Below are 17,078 nucleotides of genomic sequence, written 5' to 3' on the forward strand. Positions count from 1 at the left end.
CGCCAAGCTTAGCTGCAACCGGGAGGGGGGGAAGCGGGCCTTCTTGGAACCCGAGCGTTGAAGACCTAGCATGCACTATTCTTCCTTGCTGCCGGCATCGTTGTTGGTATTGCTGCCAACCTCATCGCCGTCGTCGGAGTCGGGCATGTCGCGGGCGGAGCGGTAGGACTCGAGCAACGCCTCCTGCTCATCCACCTCCACGTCCGCCGCGATGCCGACGACGAGTAACTCCTCCGCGTTCCAGTGCTCATCGAGGAGGCGGATGTTGTAGGATTGATCGTCTTGCGCCTGCCAGAACCCCCCTGCTCCTCATAATGTAGTGGGCACGAGCTTTGCCCATGGTGATGCCGGCATAGGCCGACGAAGACGGCGGCGCCTGCTCGTTGCCAGCCGCCTCCGTCATTGGCGCCGGCTCATCGTGGCCGCCTTCTGAAAGTGCAACTAATTCCCGGGTGGTTTTGGTAATTCATAACAACATATAGCTCATTGAACTAATATTCTTTCAAGATCAATGTTTCATAAAGTTCAATGGTTGGTATGGCGTGGACTAGAGATGTGGACCCCTCAAAATGCTAAGGACACTTATTGCCAAAAGCTTAAGACTCTACATTTTCATTTTAGTGATCCAAGATCACATTGAGTCCATAGGAAAAGCCAATACTATTAAAAGGGGATGATGTGTTGCTTAATGGCTTGTGCTCAAAATGCTTAGTGATATGCTCCAAAAACCCTCAACCACTTTCTCATTTCCACATATGTCCTAAACCTAAAGTCAAACTCGGCCCCACCGATTTGATCTATCCGGCGCCACCGAGTTCACTTGACATAGCCATATCCACAAACCCTAATCAGTTCGGTCTTACCGATAGGGATCTCGGTCTCACCGAGATGGGATTGCAAACTCTCAGTTTCCCTTCATAACGTTTTGGTCTAACCGAAATGAGCGACCGGTCCCACCGAGTTCGCAGTGCAAACTCTCTGTTTCCTTTTCGTAATGTTTCGGTCTAACCGAGATGAGCGATCGGTCCCACCGAGTTTGCCTGATCAAGTCTCTGTTTGCTAATTACTGAAATCGGTCTCACCGAGTTCATGTGATCGGTCTCACCGAGATGAGATTTTGCCCTAACCCTAGCGCATCGGTCTCACCGAGTTGAGGTTGTCGGTCCCACCGAAAAGACTAACGTTCACATTTTGAACCAAGTCGGTCTCACCGAGTTTCATTATTCGGTCCCACCGAGTTTGGTAAATTGTGTGTAATGGTTAGATTTTGTGTGGAGGCTATATATACCCCTCCACCTTCTTTTCCATTTGAGAGAGAGCCATCAGAACGTGCCTACACTTTCACTACTCATTTTATGAGGAAGAACCACCTACTCATGTGTTGAGACCAAGACATTTCAGTCCAACCACAAGAATCTTGATCTCTAGCCTTCCCCAAGTTGCTTTCCACTCAAATCATCTTTCCACCATAGCCAAATCTGTGAGAGAGAGTTGAGTGTTGGGGAGACTATCATTTGAAGCACAAGAGCAAGGAGTTCATCATCAACACATAATCTATTACCTTTTGAAGAGTGGTGTCTCCTAGATTGGTTAGGTGTCACTTGGGAGCCTCCGTCAAGATTGTGGAGTTGAACCAAGGAGTTTGTAAGGGCAAGGAGATCGCCTACTTTGTGAAGATCTATCCAAGTGAGGCAAATCCTTCGTGGACGATGGCCATGGTGGGATAGACAAGGTTGCTTCTTTGTGGACCCTTCGTGGGTGGAGCCCTCGGTGGACTCGTGCAACCGTTACTCTTCGTGGGTTGAAGTCCCCATCAACGTGGATGTATGATAGCTCTAGCTATCAGAACCACGCCAAAAATCTCCGTGTCTACATTGCGTTTGTTCCCTCCAAACTCCTCCCCTTTACCTTCATATGCAATGATTTACATTCCGCTTCTATACTCTTAGAATTGCATGTGTAGGTTGTTTGCTTGACTTGTGCTTAGTTGCTAAAATCTGCCAAGACTTAAAAGTGGGAAAAGGCTAGATTTTTATTTGGTCAAGTAGTCTAATCACCACCCTCTAGACATACTTTCGATCCTACAAGTAGTATTAGAGCTTTGGTCTCCATTTGCCTTGATTCCAGAGCTTTGGTGATCATAACCTTGGTTTCACAACCTAGGAGAGTATGACGTCTAGCGAGGGAAATTACCACCGTAGAGGTCCTTACTTTGATGGCACTAATTTTGCTAGTTGGAAGCATAAGATGAAAATGCATATTCTTGGACATAACCCCGCCGTTTGGGCTATTGTGTGCATTGGTTTGCAAGGTGAATTCTTCGATGGGAGAGTACCAAATCGTGAAGCAACTGTGGAAGAGTTGAAGATGCTGCAATACAATGCTCAAGCTTGCGTGGACTGTGCCCCGAAGAATTCAACAAAATCAGCCGTCTTGAGTATGCAAAGGAAATTTGGGATACTTTTATTTTATATGCACGAAGGTACCGAGTCCGTCAAGGAATCCAAGTTGGATGTGCTTCAAAGTCAACTTGACAAGTTCAGAATGAAGGATGGTGAAGATGTCGCTGAAATGTACTCTAGGCTTGCTCTCATCACAAATGAGATTGTTGGCTTAGGAAGTGAAGAGATGACTGACAGATTCATCATCAAGAAGATCCTAAGGGACTTGGATGGAAAATATGATACGTGTGCACATTGATCCAAATGACGAACAATTACAAATATCTCAAGCCAAGGAAGTCAATGGAAGAATTGTTGCTCACGAGATGTCACACAAGGATAAAGAAGAGCTTCACAACAAGTCTAGTGGTGCTTACAAAGCCTCATGTGATGCTCCTGCCAATCAAGTGAAAAATAAGTCTTCAATGAGAAATCGAGCTTAATGGTGAAGAACTTCAACAAATTCTATAAGAGTAGAAGCAAAGAGAGAAGCTCCAAGTCAAGGTCCTACCATGACAAAAGATCTTCTAGTCGTGAGCGAACAATTGTGGAAGACCGGACACTACTCCAATGAGTGTATAGCTCCCTACAAGAGAAGACAAGACTCGCCTAAAATAAGAAGTAGAAGAGAAGAATCACCTCCAAGAGAGAGGAGTAGAGATGATCATTATGAATAAAGAACCTCTCGCACAAGCAAGGATTCGGAAAGGAAGGATAAGTTATCAAAGGGCTACACCAAACGAAGACATCAAGCTCATGTTGGTGAATGGGTATTCGGTTCTGACTCCGACCACCACTCCGAGAGAAGTTGTCACTCCGACTCCGAATATACTCAACATGAAACTGTTGTCGGTCTTGCACTTGTGTCAACCAACTCCTACGACATATTTGACTCACCAAATGAAGGAATGGAAGATGCTTCATGGCTAAAGGCCCCAAGGTGTCACACCCCGAGTATATTGATTTCAATAGTGATGAAGATGATTTGCTAGGTGATGATGAGTTACTTGTTAACAATGCTAGTGATGAGAACTATGATGAAACTATTATTAATCATGCTAATCAAGATGAAACGAATGACAATGATAAGAAGGAGACTGAGCGTCTAACAAAAGAACTAAACACTCTTAAGTTAGCTCATGAAACTACTTTAGAAGATCATCGAGAACTTTTAAAAACTCATGAGAAGCTACGCTTCGAGAAGCTCAACCTAGAGCAAGAACATGGGTTCTTAAAAGCCATCAATGATGATCTTCGGAAGAAAAGTTCTTCTTACATTGCCAAGCGTTTACTCTTGTCTACTTACATGCCACAAGTAAAATCTAGCAACAAGAGTAAGAAAGATTCTTGTTCTAGTAGTAACAATAATCATGCTAAACCCAATATTGTTGCTTCTAGTAGTTCTATTGATTGCACTAATGATTCTCTTAGCCAAGTTACACTTGAGCAAGAAAATAGCTTATTGAAGAGAATTATAGAGAAAGGTGTTTACAAGAGCCTCACCGGAAGTAAGCAATTTGAGGAAATTGTACGCAAGCAAGGAAGGCACCGGAAGAATCAAGGTGTTGGTTTTGAATGAAAGTTCAATGCCAATGGAGTTGAGTGGGAAAAAGATCAATACCCCAAGATAAAGTTTGTTCCTCAACAAGAGAAGTATGATCCTACTTCCTTCAAGGGGACACAAGCTCAAGATGATCTTCCACCACAAGACCACAGGCTAAAAGGCAAGGACAAGCTTCAAGAGGAGATTGATGCATTTGAAGAAGCTCCAAAGGCCTTGGTCAAGTGGGTTCCCAAGTATACCTCAAGTTCTACTTCATCAAGTACATCTACAACCCCAAGGATTCCCATCAAGATGATGTGGATCCCGAAGAAGAAGAACTAGATAGTTCTTGAGGGTGACTCCGCCAACATACTTCACTCATATTCATTTTGTCAAGGACAAGTGCAATCAACTTCCACATCTTGCACTAGTTCAAGGAGTCACAAACCCTCTTGATAGTAAGTCAAGGGACAAGGTAACCTAATGCTTTCATGGACATCATCTTGTGTGTACTTCACTCTATGTCTATGGATATCCTTGTTTGTTCCTTGTGGGACTAGCCCATGTAGGTATTGAAAGTGCAACTCACTCCAATGGATTGCTCCAAATGATCTACATCAACATTGAGCATCCACATCTTCAACATCTACATGAATTCATCATCGACAAAACCCAAGGTTAGTTCATCCCTCTAAAAGGGGATATCACATCTAGGGGGGAGCTTTACTCTAAGAATTGAGCTAAAGCAACTCTAATGGTGTGAACACAACAATGCTTTATGTAAAAGTGGTAACCCCACTTGTGCTTAAACGATGAGTATGACCTATGATCAAATGTTCTCATTTGACTCCTAAGTCAATATACTCATATATAGATGACCTAGTCATCGCCAATTGCTTGATAGATGCTAGAGTGTTTGTACATGCTTTGCCACATATTTCATTTGCTATCTTATTGTGTGAGCATTTTGGTTGCATAATTTTCTCCATTCGAGTACATCCATTTGTTGTTTTGATTGTTTGGTCTTTTCTCTTGCCAAATGGATGGACAAGAATGCCTAAGTAATCCATTTAGCTATCTATGCTTTTCTCGTCTCAAACTCTATTCATGCTACTCCCTCCATTTTGGAACGGAGGGAGTACATCACAAAGTTTGACCAAGTCAGATTCGAACCCTCTGGGTGAGGAGCACTCGGAGCCACCGATTCATCATAGACTTAAACTTCCAAAACCTCTTGACGCATTTCAGTCTGACCGATCCATTCCTTTCGGTCATACCGAGTTCATTAAGTTGATCTAGGTTTTAATCTCGATGCAATCGATTTGAACACTTCGGTCTCACTAAGTTGCAGTAACCGCTTACGATTCTGCATCTTGGTGCCACTGAGTTGTTCCACTCGGTCACACCGACGGGGTCTGGATATATATACCCACGGGTCAAATTTTTGGAAACTTCTCCGAAACCCTTTGCCCGCGCTGTCCAGCTCTACCGACTCGAGGTCTCCTGATCGTCGCCTCCGTCGCTAGCGACCCCCTGCCGCTGGTCTCCGCCGCCGTCAACGGATTCTCCTTCGGTGTTGTCGCTGTAGCGAGCTCACCGCCAAGTTAGGGAATGAGCTCAACCCTATGTGTGATCTTTTCATCTAATTCTCGCACTTAGGTCAATGCCATGAATCTTACCAAGTTTGAAACACTTCTATCCAATCAAAAACCTCATTAGATTAGTTTTAATTCGAAAACTTAGGGTTAGGTTTCCGCCGAACTCATCTCGGACCGACCGAGTTGTAGAAATCGGTCTCACCGATTTGGCCCAGGCCATAGCACTTGTGATTTTCGGTCTGACCAAATCTCGCAAATCGGTTTTGACCGAGTTCAGATCTTTGTGAAACCCTAGCAATCTGGGAGCTCGGTCTGACCAATGTCACTAGTTTAGACTCTGAACATTGCTTCGGTGTCACCGAGTTCAACAAATCGGTAGCTCCGAAATGCCTTCTGTAGAAAACTAAAACTAAGTTTTTGGCTTAAATGTTTTGCAAAATCTCTGCACTTTGTGCCGCACATCCACTCTATCTCATCTATATCTATTCACAGGGTGAGCCTTCAGCTTTCAGCATGTCTGACAACAGTGACAGCCAGAATCAGTCTGAGGAACAGGTTCAAATGAGTGAGGGCACTAGTCCCTCTGAGAGCAGTTATGATATATAGACCGAACCTCGTGGTGAGATCCGATCTATTGTTGCGGCCTGATCTTTCACGACACTCCACCACCAGCAGTAACAACCTCTCACCCGCGCACGCGATGTACACGAAGTAGGGGGTTTGAACCTTGCGGCCCAGCATGAGAAAACCAATCTCGACGAAGGTACTCATGCGCAAAACAATTTTCAGAAGAGAAATTGCAACATAGAGGTTTTCTAAAGATCCATCCAAAACTTGATACGGGGTTCTACCCTGAAAAACACATTGTGTCTATTTCATACATAAAATTATAACCTGACCTTTTACATGGCCGTACTATGCCTATTTATACTAGTACTACTAGTATAGCTGACCCAACTAACAAGGATTAACGCACACGAGCTTTCCCAAGAATTACGGACTCTTATTTGGTTTAAACTAAATTGCCTTTTACATCTCGGCATGCACCAAAAAGACCTGCTAAATATAAAGTTTATATCTCCTACTTGAATGCTAGTTAATTTGGTTTTGCTAGCTGGTAGCCCCATCCTGATTCCTTTAAGCACCATCGCTTCAACGTGAGAAACTTCTTGCTGGGTCCAATGCTTGATTGGTCCGGTGGCCGTAGTCTTCCAAAGAAATAACCAACGTAATGTATTCCTTTTAAATCTGAAACAAACTCATGCACATGTACGTGGTACAAAACATGGTAGCATCTAATTGATTTTTGGCTGGACCCACTAGCATGCATGCCACCTGTTTGATTGCCCGATGCATGCAAATATGAAAGCACTCCTTGGTACTTCGGCCAAGACTTAAGCAAAACCCTTGCAACATGTACACCGTCGACATGAACTATCATAGCGGCCGTATCATCCTTGTCTTCTTCAACTACAACAACGTCAGCCACCATATAAGCAGCAGGCATTGTTGTTTTACATATGTTCATGTCACCCTTAACCCCTTGAAGCAAAACCGTCCTCGGTTTTGAGTTGACCTCTTCCTCACTTGATTGAATAACAACCGCAAAAATTTCAGCAACTTCGACCTTCTTCTCTTCTTCTTCCTGCTCTGTTATCTTCTCAAGATGTTCTTTCCTCCAAGAAATAAAGCGCTCCTCACCCATTGGCACGAGGCTGCACTTCTTATCCTTCTTGATAGTATATCTATGTGTTTTGTAATCATACGTAACATCATGCTCTTTATACCATGGCTCGCCCAATAATAAGTGACATGAAATCATAGGTGTCAGAATCACGTCGCATAAAACCTCGCAAAAATAATTTCCCAACAAAAATGGTACCTTGTACCTTGGTTTGGTGCGTCACAGTGAGCTCTTCATGACCCCAACGAAACAAGTACGATCGTGCTCGTGGTGCCATCGGTAGATCCAACTTCACCATCTCGATGCTTGCAGCGTTGATCAAATTCATGTGATCGATGGTCATGGCACATGATCTCTCTCTCACCACCACACGGGTGTGAAAAAGCCCAGTCCAACGGCCTTCCTCCTCCAACTGAAATCCATAGCTTAACTTACTGAATAACGATGCGCTCGCCATCTTCTCCATAGTGTCGTGAACAACCTGATGCTCTGAATACCACCTGATATATAGACCGAACCTCGTGGTGAGATCCGATCTGTTGTTGCGGCCCGATCTTTCACGACACTCCACCACTAGCAGTAACAACCTCTCGCCCGCGCACGCGATGTACACGAAGTAGGGGGTTTGAACCTTGTGGCCCAGCATGAGAAAACCAATCTCGACGAAGGTACTCACGCGCAAAACAATTTCCAGAAGAGAAATTGCAACACAGAGGTTTTCTAAAGATCCCTCCAAAACTTGATACAGGTTTCTACCCTGAAAAATACATCATGTCTATTTCATAAATAAAATTATAACCTGACCTTTTACATGGCCGTACTATGCCTATTTATACTAGTACTACTAGTATAGCTGACCCAACTAACAAGGATTAACGCACACTAGCTTTCCCGAGAATTATGGACTCTTATTTGGTTTAAACTAAATTGCCTTTTACATCTCGGCATGCACCAAAAAGACCTGCTAAAAATAAAGTTTATATCTCCTACTTGAACGCTAGTTAATTTGGTTTTGCTAGCTGGTGGCCCCCATCCTGATTCCTTTAAACACCATCGCTTCAACGTGAGAAACTTCTTGCTGGATCCAATGCTTGATTGGTCCGGTGGCCGTAGTCTCCCAAAGAAATAACCAACGTGATGTATTCCTTTTAAATCTGAAACAAACTCATGCACATGTACGTGGTACAAAACATGGTAGCATCTAATTGATTTTTGGCTGGACCCACTGGCATGCATGCCACCTGTTTGATTGCCCGATGCATGCAAATATGAAAGCACTCCTTGGTACTTCGGCCAAGACTTAAGCAAAACCCTTGCAACATGTATACCGTCGACATGAACTGTCACAACGGCTGTATCATCCTTGTCTTCTTCAACTACAACAGCGTCAGCCGCCATATAAGCAACAGACATTGTTGTTTTACATATGGTCATATCAAGTTATGATGATGGGAGCAGAAGCACTCCCAACAACCTGCCCAAAGCTGCAACTAGGCAGAAGAAGAAGAAGAATACATCAGATTTTGAGGATGGAGACTTCAAGGTTGATGAGGAGGTCATTTCCAGGAAGAAAGTGGTCAAGAAAGAGTTTGGCACTACTGCCAACACCAAGCCAGGGATGAAGCAGAAAGCTCCTGCAAGAAGAGTTCCTATGTCCAAAGCCAGAGCCTCAACCCAAGAAACCATGGAGTTCACACTTGAACCCAAAGAGGCTGGTGAGGGTAAGAAGAGGAAGGAGAGGGTCAAAAATACAATGGCCAGAGTTATTGGGAGATCTTCTATGATCAGAGACCCAAATGAGGAAGAAGAGCAAGATGCACCTCCTGCAAAATCACATAAGCTAATGGGGGATGCAATCAGATCAGGGGTTGCTCCATCAAAGCCCAAGACTGCCCCCAAGGTTGCTGCTCAAGCCCCCAAGAGATCTACCAGGAAGATTCCAGCAGCTGAGAAGAACAAGGCCCCAGTGCTTGAAGTGGAAGAGGAAGAGGAAGGGCAAGTGCTTAGAAAGTTGAAGCCCAAGATTCCTGACCATGATGACACCCATCCAGTGGCTAAGAACATGAAGCTTAGAAAGGATGCATGTCTTAGGCTATGGAGACATAATGACCCATATGTCGTAAGAAGGAGGACATCTGTTGACTACAGGTTCCATGCAAAGGAACAACAAGACTTCGATGAGACTGTGCTTCTGGACAAGAAGCCAATAGTAAGTGACATGAGATGGGTGGACTGGAAGTTCATTGACAACAATGAAGATAATTTCCCAGGAGTCCATGAGAGTTTCAGATCAACAGGAGTTGATGCATTTGTTGGTCAGAAATTAACAAAATGGAATGATGAGTTGATCATGCAGTTTTACTGCACTACACACTTTTACCCTGATTGTAAAATTTTTTGGATGACAGAGGGTACCAGGTACCAATCTTCAGTGGCTGAGTGGGCAAAGCTGATAAATGCCCCAGAAGAGCATGAGGAGAACATTGATGTATATGCTAAGCCAAGAAAAGGACATGACTCAATGGCTCACATGTACAAGGAAATTCCAGATGCTGCCTTGGACACCCACAAGTTTAGATCAGTTTATTATCTGTTGTCAGGTCTACCAACTATCAACATAATACTCAGACACACTTTGCTGCCCAAGTATGGAGATGACAGAATGATAAGAGGGCACTCAATCAATCTGATGCATATGTTTGATGTGCCTGAAAAATTCAAAGTGATGACATTGATTGTTGAGGCAATCAAGAGGACAGTTGCAGACCAAAAGAGATCATGTGGCTATGCTCCTCATATTCAGATGCTCATCAACTCCAAGATGGGCAAGGGAATGTATCTCTTGGATAAGGAACATCTTCCCCTGCTGCCAGAGTTTGAAGACAATGTGGTTGTCATGGATCCATCACATCCCACATCTGTGCAGAGCAGAGAAGGCAACCAGGACACCAAGTGCTGAAGAAGCCTCCCAGATATTTCTGAAGTCCAAGAAAGTTCAACTTGGTTATCCCATTCAAGCCACTTTGAGGATTGAGAAAGGACTAGCCACCCTGACTCGAAATCAAGAGAGTCTTGACAGGATAGTTGAGACAAAAATTCATGACTTAGATGTGAAGGTCACAGAAATTTAGTCTACAATGGAGAAGATCCAAGAAGAGCTTGAAGATAGGGATGAGGGACCTACAACAGATGCTTTTCAGCAAGTCCCAAGGGGACCAAGGTCATCAGTTGTGCTAGTTGTAACTGATCCCAGACCCGTAGTGTCAGCACGTGCAGCTACAGCTTCAGTTCCTCCTCTAGTTGCAACTCCTCAGACTTCTTTGGATGCACGTAGGACTCCTCTCCACGCCACCTTCGCACTCTGGAGCTCCTGGAGATCATGCTTAGAGAGCCGCATAGCACTATGCATTTTCAAGCTTTTTGGTAACTTGTTGCCAAAGGGGGAGAAAGTGTATAGATCATAGGCTTCAAGAGAGAGAGAGAGAGAGAGAGAGAGAGAGAGAGAGAGAGTGTGTGTGTTTGCTTCCTTTTTGCTCTCTTGCTACTCTATTTGCTTTGCTTGTTTGGATGAGACAATATTTATGCCTGTGTGTGAGATACTTCTATGATCATATGTTTGATCATATCATACTTTAATGCTTGTGCTTAATGATGATATTTTATCTCTCATGTATGATCATTCATATCTTGTTGGTGATGAGTGCATATTTCATATTCTATCATTTTGAGCGCTCCACCAAGATGTATGTGACATGGAAGAGTGACCCATGATCCTAATTGATTGTGCATTTTCATTCAAAAGCAAATTTCAAATAATGCACAAATTTAGGGGGAACTCTTGCTTATCACATACTTCTCAAAGCGACGATGTACTTCATTTATATTATCATTTGTCAAAGCTTTGATCTATATGTTGTCATCAATTACCAAAAAGGGGGAGATTGAAAGTGCAACTAATCCCCGGGTGGTTTTGGTAATTCATAACAACATATTGCTCATTGAACTAATATTCTTTCAAGATGAATGTTTCAGAAAGTTCAATGGTTGGTATGGCATGGACTAGAGATGTGGACCCCACAAAATGCTAAGGTCAATTATTGGAAAAAGCTCAAGACTCTACATTTTCATTTTAGTGATCCAAGATCACATTGAGTCCATAGGAAAAGCCAATACTATTAAAAGGGGATGAGGTGTTGCTTAATGGCTTGCTTGCTCAAAATGCTTAGTGATATGCTCCAAAAACCCTCAACCACTTTCTCATTTCCACATATGTCCTAAACCTAAAGTCAAACTCGACCCCACCGATTTGATCTATCTGGCGCCACCGAGTTCACTTGACATAGCCATATCCAGAAACCCTAATCAGTTTGGTCTTACCGATAGGGATCTCAGTCTCACTGAGATGGGATTGCAAACTCTTGGTTTCCCTTCATAACATTTCGGTCTAAGCGAAATGAGCGATCGGTCCCACCGAGTTCGCAGTGCAAACTCTCTGTTTCCTTTTTGTAACATTTCGGTCTAACCGAGATGAGCGATTGGTCCCACCGAGTTTGCCTGACCAAGTCTTTGTTTGCTTATTACTGAAATTGGTCTCACCGAGTTCATGTGATCGGTCTCACCGAGATGAGATTTTGCCCTAACCCTAGCGCATCGATCTCACCGAGTTGATGTTGTCGGTCCCACCAAAAAGCCTAACGTTCACATTTTGAACCAAGTCAGTCTCGCCGAGTTTCACTACTCGGTCCCACCGAGTTTGGTAAATTGTGTGTAACGGTTAGATTTTGTGTGCAGGCTATATATACCCCTCCACCCCCTTCTCCATTTGAGAGAGAGCCATCAGAACGTGCCTACACTTCCACTACTCATTTTCTGAGGAAGAACCACCTATTCATGTGTTGACACCAAGACATTTCAATCCAACCACAAGAATCTTGATCTCTAGCCTTCCCCAAGTTGCTTTCCACTCAAATCATCTTTCCACCATAGCCAAATCTGTGAGAGAGAGTTGAGTGTGGGGGAGACTATCATTTGAAGCACAAGAGCAAGGAGTTCATCATCAACACACCATTTATTACCTTTTGGAGAGTTGTGTCTCCTAGATTGGTTAGGTGTCACTCGGGAGCCTCCGTCAAGATTGTGGAGTTGAACCAAGGAGTTTGTAAAGGCAAGGAGATGGCATACTTCGTGAAGATCTACCCAAGTGAGGCAAGTCCTTCGTGGGTGATGGCCATGGTGGGATAGACAAGGTTGCTTCTTCGTGGGTGGAGCCCTCCATGGACTCGCGCAACCGTTACCCTTCGTGGGTTGAAGTCTCCATCAACGTGGATGTACGATAGCACCACCTATCGGAATTCGTGTCTACATTGCATTTTCTCCCTCCAAACTCCTCCCCTTTACCTTCATATGCAATGATTTACATTCCGCTGCTATACTATTAGAATTGCATGTGTAGGTTGTTTGCTTGGCTTGTGGTTAGTTGCTAAAATCTGGCAAGACTTAAAAGTGGGAAAAGGCTAGATTTTTATTTGGTCAAGTAGTCTAATCACCCCCCTCTAGACATACTTTCGATCATACACGTTCGTCATTAGCGCATCCTCAGCGCCGGTCTCCGGTGAGCTTGGCTGCCTTGCGGCCCGCCATCCAGCAGTAATGACGGTGAGCTCCTTCTTTTGGTCAGAGGAGAGGCCGTACCACAAAGCTTTGGAGCTCGAGGAGGCCATGGTGGGTGTGATGAGGGGAGGAGCAGGGTGGATGGATGCGGCTATGTTGCCGGCTTGCGGTTAAATAGCAGGTGGAGGGCAGGGCAGGCGGTGAGGTCCTTAATGGTGGGCGGCAGAGGAACGGATGGGTGGCACCGGAGTAGATTCCTCAGCAATCGCATGCATTTAATTGATGCAAGCAGACGAACTGGTGTTGTTTGAATGCGGAGAGACGCTGCATGCACCAGGAAGCGATGCAGCCAACGCTCTCGGCCGGCGTGCCACTTCAATGTCGGCTCCACTCTGGGCCGGCATGTGCGCCGCTAACGCTCTGTAGCAGCGCTGACCAGCATCGGGCGAGGGAGGAGGTTTTGGGTGGGCTACGGTTGCTAGACGCGGATGTGGCAGCAGTCCAGATGCCCGCACACCCCCCCTCCCGCGCTTTGTCTCTGGTTTGCGGGAAAAAGTGCATCCGGGCTAGCCTACAGACTAATGCAGGACAACATTGGATGGAAAAACATGTCCGGACCGGACGGTTGCAAGCAGTTTGAGGGTCGGTGTTGGAGATGCCCTTACTCGGAGGTTTGTGCGTGCTATGCTGCCCCATTTGTGTTATCGGGATTTCATAATATTTTTATTTGGTTCGGCGTGTGAAAGAGATGATGGTGCATGTCTTTTTTAAAGTACGATGTTTTGGTGGACCCTTTCTAGAGGTGTGATTCTGTGTTATTTGCTTTATCAGCCCACATGTATGTGGGAAAATTCGTTGTGCTGGTGATCGCATGTATTATATTGGAGCTATAGTGTTGCATGCTGATGATTCATTTTTACCAAGTGATAAGAGGGTGCGCGGGACTTGTGTTCTATAGTCTAGTTGTTGGCGGTTGATTTGAGAAATCACAGTCTCGTCAAAATCATAAATCAAACTAAAAATTGGACACCTCCATCGGAATAGTTAACCTAGTCAAAATTATGAATCAGATTCAAAATTGAACGCCTCAATTGAATAAAGTCTATGAACCAAATTTAAAATAATCTCAATCAAAATTGTTGACCAATCAAAATCATGAACCAAATCCCAAATAGAACACCTTAATTGAATGAGAAAGCTCCAAAATTAGGGAGAATTGTATCGTTGTTACAATACATCTTACTACCCTTATAGTTTTTTTCCTAACAAGCCTCGAGGCTTTTACATCATTTATAAGCGACTGCATGAGAAAGCCCAAGTACAAAACTCTAAGGAAAGAAAGACCTAGCTATCTCATGTGCTGCAACATTTGCTTCCCCGGGGCACAACTCATAGGAAACATCATCAAAGGCAATTGCATGGAGCATGTAGTCATGGAAAATTGTTGAACTTGTACTCACAGAAAAAAAAATCAAGTTAAGAGTCAACATCACATGTTCACTATCAGATTGAAGAATAATCTTGTAATGCCCCATGAGCTGAGCAAACCATACACCATCTGGAGTGGTAGAAGCTTCAGTCAAAAGCACATCTGTTCTACTGGAGGGCTTTTGGTTGGTTTGAAAAAAAGATAAGTTCGAGGTTATTGGCTTTTTTAGTAAAACCTTATGTGAGGTTTCTACTGTTATGAACAAATGTGATGGTTTTGTGTGGCAATTGATTGTTGTTTGTGATACTGCTTATCCTGAATTTAAACTTGATTTTTTTTCTGAACTTCATGATGTTATGGAACAAGCTACATACCCTATCCTGTTATGTGGTGATTTTAATCTAGTTAGAGATGATAAGGGTGAGAGTAATGGATCTATTAATCCACACTACATTTTCCTTTTTAATGATTGAGTTAATAGATGGGGCTTGTTAGAGATTTCTATTTCTAACAAGAGTTTTACTTGGTCTAATAACCAAGATGACCCCTTTTTTAACAGAGATCTCACTTCTGTGAGCTTGGATGCTCATTATCCCCACTATTCTTTAGTAGCCTTGCCTAGGGTTGGGAGTGGTCATACTCCACTAGTACTTGATACTGGGACTAGGAAAATCTCCTCCCCTAAGATGTTTAGGTTTGAGAAAAGATGGCTATCACGACCTGGTTTCAGTGATTGGTGCATGTTGTTTGGAATACTAAAACCAATTATGCTTCTGCTATTGAGAATTGGTAATTAAAGTTAGGCTCCCTAGGAAAAAAATCAAGTGCAAAAAAACCATCGATCCATTTAGGGGGTAGATTTTGGGATGTGTGTGACCTTGTTACTGTTGAGGAGAATGAAAATCTGGAAAGAAAAAACCTTTTTGAAGATGAGATTAAATAAGCTATTATAATTCGTGTGCCCATGGTGCTCCTGGCCCGGATGGGTTTTATTTTTTATTTTACCAAACTTTCTGAGATTTAATTAAAGATGATTCTATGGCTCTTGTGAGAGATTCTACAAAATGGCTCATTAGACATTTATCGTCTTAATTTTTCTATTATCACTTTCATACCTAAAGAACCTGATGCTAAGGAAATGAAAAATGGTTTATTAGTCTCAGTAACTGTGTTGCTACTTTATTTTACTAAAGTAATGACTACCAGGGCTTCCCCTGTTTGTGATAGACTTATATCCCCAAACAAAATTGCTTTCATCAAGGGAAGATTCATTCTTGAGAGTGTGGTTACAGTCCATGAAGTTATCCATGAGGTGCCCATAGGCTTTCATCAAGGGAAGTTTCATTCTTGAGAGTGTGGTTACGGTCCATGAAGTTACCCATGAGGTTCATAGAACTGTTGGTAGTGGTTTGACTTTAAATTATACAATGAGAAAGCCTATGACACACAATGAGGGGGATTTCCTTGCGGAAATACTCACTACTAGAGGTCTTGATAGTTAACTGATTCGGTGGATTTGTAGCACTCTCTTCAAAAGTTCCTTTTTTGTGAGAATTAATGACACTAATGGCTCTTATTTTGTGGGTGCAAAAGGTCTCAAGAAAGGAGATCCTCTTTCCCCCCTCCTTTTCAATTTGCTAGTTTATGTCTTTTCTAAGATGTTGTTTAAAGCTGCTAAGCATAAATTGATTATTGGTCTACTACCACATGCCATTCGGAGCGGCAGGGGGTGGGGGTGATGAACTTGCAGTATGCCGATGGCACTATATTCTTCTTAAAAGCTTCTATTGAACATCCTAGGAATTTGAAATGGATTCTAGCTTGTTTTGGAAAACTCTATGGTATGAAAATTAATTTTCATAAAAGTGATCTTCATACCCTTCATGTGGAGGATGTTATTGTTATAGCTTTTGCTCAAATTTTCTGCTGACAGATTGGGGAATTCCCCTTTAAATATTTAGGTGTTCCGTTACATTACAAAAAAATGTAAGAGAGGATCTTCAACCTATAACTGTTAGTATTATAAAGAACATGGCTGGGTGGTGGTAGAAACCTTTCGTGTAGAGGGAAACTAATTTTAGTTACCACTTTTGTTGCTAGCATCCCAACTTACCTCACGTCTATGGTTAAATTTTCCAAGTGGGTTGTTGAAGTGATTACCTCTCAAATGGCTCATTTCTTATGGGGTAATATAGGGGATGAGCACAAATACCATCTTGCTAACTATGGGCTTCTGTCCAGGAAAAAAGAGTTGGTGGTCTTGGTGTTCCTAATCTTAGTGGATTTAAATGTCGGTGCTAGCTTCTTGGAGTAAGAGATTTTTTTTATGATTGGCCTAATGACTGGAAAACCCTGATTAACTTTAAAGATAACACTAGTAACTCAAACCTGTTGTGGTCTAAAGCTACCCTTGGACCTCCTTTCCGGAAATGGGTGACCTGGGCATTATCTGCTACTGATGTGTTTTATAGATGGAAACTTGGGGGTGGTCAATAGATTGTCTTGTGGCATGACACCTGGTGTGGTGATTGTTCACTTAAGACTAGTTTCTGGTATTTATTTTCAATTTGTCAACAACAAAATGCTACTGTTAGCTAAGTGTGAGATGGGATCAAATTGCAGCTTACTTTTAGAAGATGTGTAAATGAGCAATTATTTACTAAATGGCTTGATTTGATTTCTTTCATTAAAAATATTGCCTTTTCTTATGGGAAGAATGTACCTATTTGGTCACTTGAAACCTCTAGGGTATATTCAGTTAAATCCTCCTACG

This window comes from Triticum dicoccoides, chromosome 3B (genome assembly GCF_002162155.2).
Source record: "Triticum dicoccoides isolate Atlit2015 ecotype Zavitan chromosome 3B, WEW_v2.0, whole genome shotgun sequence".
Classification (NCBI taxonomy): domain Eukaryota; kingdom Viridiplantae; phylum Streptophyta; class Magnoliopsida; order Poales; family Poaceae; genus Triticum; species Triticum dicoccoides.